Raw genomic sequence first — 6,000 nt, forward strand, 5'->3', positions numbered from 1 at the left:
ATACATTTGTATATGAAGCTCTTAAATATCAATACGAATTGTATATATCCAAAGGGGAGACTAAATCAAGTAAAACGTTAAGCAATGCTGATATTTAGGAGTTTTCCTGATAGCCATCATGAATAGAATTAGTATGTTACAAAATCAATCACAAAGAAAGCCTAAATTTAGATTTTCTAAATTTTAAAAAAATTACTGGAATAATTAAAAATGCTAATATCATTCTTAGATGTTACATAAAGTGTACCCCACTAGCAACACCACCACCAAAAACCAAAAGACCTTTCAAATTTTCAAACACTTCCTCAGGTAGCAAATTATAGAAACGTTGTTATGATTTTCAAAAAGAACTAGGAATTCTTTTTGAGTTTGAGTTTAACATTGTGGATTGCTTCCTTTTATTTGAATATTTTCAATATGCCCATTTCATTATATCATATTCTTCTGAGAACAGATAATATTAAATCCTCTAATTCAGAGAGGGACTAAAATTCTATTCTTAGTCTCCATTATAAAAGTGAAAACTTCTATAAATCTGTTGGATCTAGGACCTTAAAATTAAATATTTTACTTTACATTTCAGATGTTAATGATTACTTTCATAGAATTAATGTAATGTTTTTATTAGCAACTTGAAATTATGTGACTGTTTCAAAGCCTCTTACATCATATTACAATTTTTATATATCTATAAAATCTTTTAGTAGTCAATTCAACAACCATTATGATGAAGCATACTGTATTTGCTACACTAAATCAACCTCTACTTTTAGAGAGGGTCATTCTCTATTCTTGAATGGTTCTTCCTAGTACACGCATACCTCATTTTATTACATTTCAATTTATTATGCTTTGAAAATATTGCATTTTTTACAAATTGAAGGTCTGTGGCATCCCCGTGTCAAGAAAGTCTATGAGCACCACTTTTCAACAGCGTGTACTCACTTCATGTCTCCGTATCACATTTTAGTAATTCTCACAAATTTTTAAAATATTTTCATTATTATTATGTGTGTTACACTGATTTGTGATCAGTGATCTTTTTCTACTATTGTAAATGTTTTGGGTTACCCATGAACCACATCTATATTAAGATGGCAAACATAATCAATAAATGTTGTGCGTGTTCTGACTACTCTGCCAACCAGTTCTTCTCTCAACGATCTCCTACTCCTTGGCCCTCATTATTTCCTGATACAAAACTATATTGAAATTAGGACAATTAATAACATTACAATGGTGTCTAACAGTTCAAGTGAAAGGAAGACTTGCATATCCTTTACTTTAAATCAAAAGCTAAAAAAGATGAAGGTTAGTGAGGAAGTCATGTCATAAGTCAAGATAGGGTGAAAGCTAGGCTTTCAATGCCAGTGAGCCAAATTATGAATGCAAAGGAAAATTTCTTGAAGGAAATTAAAAGTGCTACTCCAATAAACACATGAATGATAAGAAAGCAAAACAGCCTTATTGTTGATGTAAAGTTTTAGTGGACCAGATAGAAAATCAAACCAGCCACAACATTCCCTTAAGCCAAAGCCTAATCCAGAGCAAGTCCTTAAATCTCTTCAATTCTATGAAGACTGAGAGAGACGAAGAAGCTGCAGGAGAAAAGATTGAAGCTAGCAGAGATTGGTTCATGAGATTTAAGGGAAAAAGCTTTCTCCATAGCATAAAATTGCAAGAGAAGCAGAAAGTGCTGATGGAGAAACTATAGCAACTTATCCCGAGGACCTAACTAACATAATTGATGAAAGTGGCTACACTAAACAACAGATTTTTCAATGTAGAAGAAACCACCTTCTTTTAGAAGAATGTCATCTAGGGCCTTCATAACTAGGGAGGAGAAATCACTGCCTGGCTTCAAAGCTTCAAAGGGAAGTCTGACTCTCTTGTTAGAGGCCAATGCAGCAGATGACTTTAAGGTGAAGTCAAAGTTCATTTACTATTCTGACAATTCTAGGCCCTTAAGAACAATGCTAAATCTACTCTGCATGTGCTCTATAAATGAAACAAAGCCTGGATGACAATACATCTGTTTACAGCATGGTTTACTGAATATTTAAGCCCACTGTTGAGACCTAGTGCTTAGAAAAGAATTCTTTCAAACAATTACTTTTCATTTACAATGCACCTGGTCACCAAGAGCTCTGCCGTAGATGTATAAGGAGACTACTGTTTTCACGACTCCTAACACAGCATCAATTCTGCAGCCCATGAGTCAAGAAATAATTTGACTTTCAGGTCTTATTATTTAAGAAATATATTTTGTAAGGCTACAGCTGCCACAAATAGTGATCACAGTGATTCCTCTGAGGGATCTGAAAAATCACTTAAATCTACAAAGTAAATTGGAAATCTTCTGGAAAGGATTCATTCTCCTAGATGCTTAAAAACATTTGTGATTCATGTAAGAAGGACAAATATAAACATTAACAGGAGCTTAGAATAAGAGGATTCCAAACCTCATGGTTGACTTTGAGAGGTTCAAGACTTGAACTGAGAAAGTAACTACAGATCTGGTAAAAATGTCAAGGGAACTAGAATTAGAAGTGGAATCTGAAGATGTGACTGAACTACTAAATCCCTGTGGTAAAACTTGAACAGATGAGTTGCATCTTACGAATAACCTAAAGAAGTGGTTTCTTCAGAGATGAAATTTATTCCTAGGGAAGATGCTATGAACATTATCAAAATGACAACAAAAATTACATAACCTGGGCCATGTCTTTTAAATATGGCTTTCCCAGGTGCACAAGACAATGTGAGGAGTGGGGTGGAGCGTGTGTGTTGTGTGGCTGCCACCTGGGCAAGAACCACGGCGGACCATGAGTTGAGTAAATTCTGGAGGGATTCTGCCTCTATTGGAGCCTTTGCAGCCAGGCAGTTGTGAACTATGAGCTAGAGTGAAGCAGAAATCTAGGAAGACGAGCTGCAAGTTGGTCGTAAGTGAACCAGGACTGAATTGGGATATCTTCCCCAAAAATGGCCTTAAGACATTTTTCTCTTGAGAAAATTATAAAGATTATCCTATGGCTCCAAGTTTAAAAGAACTATGTGTTTTATTGAACAGAGAGAGCAGAGGAGTTATGTGGACTTGTTGGTTAAATATACAAAGATTTCTGCAAATTCCAAAACTATCAGAATAAAGAAAAAATGACTTCTTGTAGTACTTGGATATGAAAAAAACATGTGAATGAAGAAGTTACTGAGTTCCTAAAGTTTTTGCAGAATTCTGCAAAGAAATGTGCACAGGATTATAATATGCTTTCTGATGATGCTTGTCTCTTCACAGTGAAAATTTTAAGAGCTTGCATTGAACAACTGAAAAAGTTCCTAGAATTCTACACTCTCCACGAGGTCACCAGCTTAATGGTATTCTTCCCATTCAGAGTAGAGATGGAATTAAAGTTAGAAAAATCTCTTCTTGCATTGGGCAGGGTAAAATATGTGAAAACAGTATTTCCCTCAATGCTTATAAAGTTGCAGCTCTCAAAAGATGATATATTGCCATTGAATTGCCAGAATGAATGGCTGAAGCTATGCATTATTATATTAGAAAAGATCCAAATGCAGAGAAGCTTATTTCAAGATATCACCCTCAGCTAGCTCTAACTAGTCAATCATTATTTACTTTATTAAATAATCATGAACCAACGTACAAGGAACCTTGGGGACTTTCAGTATTGATTCAAGTAATACCTGTTGCAGGTTCAAAACCAGTTAAAGTAATATATATTAATTGGCCACTTCCCCAAAATAAAATAACTATGAGAGAGGGAAAACAAATCTTTCATGAAGTTCCATTAAAATTTATGATGTCCCAAAACACATTTGTTCCAGTATCTGCAGTCTTTATGGACAAACCTGAAGAGTTTATATCTGAAATGGACATGTCCTATGAATTCAATGAGTGCCGAAAAATTGAGACTTTTGAAAACTTGTATCTGGATTTTGATGATGAGGTCACAGAACTTGAAACTTTTGGAGTAACCACCACCAAAGCATCAAAGTCACTAATTCCAGCAAGTACTTCCACAGTACCTAACATGACAGATGCTCCTACAGCCCCCAAAGCAGTAACAACACCTGTGGCACCAAGTGCACCAGACATTTCTGCTAATTCTAGAAGTTCATCTCAGATTCTGATTGAACAATGGCAAAGGAGAAACAACTTGTCACTGGTATGGATGTTGGCCCTGAAGAGTGCAAAAATAAAGATGATCAGAGTTTGAATCATGTGGTGATAAGGTATCAAATTCTGACAAGTCTTTGATGCAAGATAGTGACTTGAAAACATCTGATGCCTTACAGTTAGAAGATTCTTAGGAAATTGAAACTTCTAATAAAAATGATATGACTATAGATATGGAACATGCTGATGGTGAAAGACCCAATGTTCTGGAAAACCTAGACAACTCAAAGGAAAAGACTGTTAGATCAGAAGCAGCTAAAACTGAAGATACAGTTCTCTTCAGCAGTGATACAGATGAGGAGTGTTTAATCATTGATAGAGAGTGTAAAAATAACAGCGATGGAAAGACAGATGTTGTGGGTTCTAACTTAAGTTTTAGATCAGCTAGTCCAAATTCTTCCTCAGGACAGGCTTCTGTAGGAAAACAGACTACTACTGTTTGTAGGCCTGCAGAGTCGTGTGTTTTTTTTAAAAAACGTATCAAATGAGTATATAAAAAATATGATCCAGTTGGAGAAATTTTAAAAATGCAGGATGAGCTCTTAAAGCCAATTTCCAGAAAAGTACCCAAACTGTCCTTAATGAATTTAGGAAATTCTAAACAGTCTTCTGTTTCTGAGCAATTGTCTGTTCCTTCAGATGGCTCTAGTTGACCGAAATCTGGATGGCCTTCTGCATTTCAGAAGCCCAAAGGACAATTGCCATATGAACTTCAGGACTATGTTGAAGATACATCAGAATACCTAGCTCCTCAGAAAGGAAATTTTGTTTATAAGTTATTTAGCCTTCAAGATCTGTTCTTTCTCATGTGCTGCAGTGTCCAGAGGATAGAGACAAGACCACATTCTAAAAGAACAGAAGAAAATCAGAAGACAATTTCCAGTTGATGTGCTACCAAAAGTAGAGTATCAAGCTTGTTATGGAGTTGAAGCTCTGATTGAAAGTGAACTTTGTCACTTAAGGACTGAAAGTTTATTAAATTCCAACAGCTCATTTTATGTTGGGCATATTGATGCATTTACTTCAAAGCATTTTCTACTGGAAGAAACTACCTCAGAAGAATTAAAAGAAAAGCTTTCAGCACTCAAGATTTCCAATTTATTTAACATCCTCCAACACATTCTAAAGAAATTAAGTAGCTTGCAGGAGGGTTCCTACTTGTTATATCATGCAGCAGAAGATTCTTCACTCCTGAACTATAAGGTCTCTGTTGGAAAAGTTACTAGGACAGCATACAATTTGTATAAAACCCATTGCAGCCTTCCTGGCGTACCTTTCAGTCTCTCATTTCCCCGGGTTCCATTAGATCCCAGGCTGTTATTACCATATCATATCCATCATGGAAGAATACCTTGTACTTTTCCACCTAAATCACTGGATACCACAACAAAACGTTGGTGGAACCAGAATGCCTATACGCAGCCACAGGATTCCAGTTTCCATAGAAACCTAAAGCAGTGCTTGCCTGCTCAGCAAGTTGAAACTGAAGGAGTGCTTCCAAATAAAAGAAAAATAACTTGAGGACTGTACCATGGAAAATTAAATTTAAAAAACAGTTATAACAATGTTTAGTTTAGAAAAGTTTGGTGGTTCACGCCTGTAATCCCAGCACTTTGGGAGGCTGAGGTGGGTGGCTACCTGAGGTCAGGAGTTTGAGACCAGCCTGGCCAACATGGTGAAACTCCGTCTCTACTAAAAATGCAAAAATTAGCCGGGCGTGGTGACGCACGTCTGTAATCCCGGCTACTCGGGAGGCTGAGGCAGGAGAATCGGTTGAAACCGGGAGGCGGAGGTTGCAGTGAGCTGAG

The 6,000-nt window shown here is 36.3% G+C and overlaps 1 pseudogene; it reads left to right on the forward strand.

Moving 5' to 3' along the window:
* LOC100987202 (little elongation complex subunit 2-like) overlaps positions 1-5,713 on the forward strand; it is a 150,142-nt pseudogene extending 144,429 nt beyond the window's left edge.
* Positions 5,714-6,000: the final 287 nt, after the last annotated feature.

Source organism: Pan paniscus, chromosome 2 (genome assembly GCF_029289425.2).
Source record: "Pan paniscus chromosome 2, NHGRI_mPanPan1-v2.0_pri, whole genome shotgun sequence".
Taxonomy (NCBI): Eukaryota; Metazoa; Chordata; class Mammalia; order Primates; family Hominidae; genus Pan; species Pan paniscus.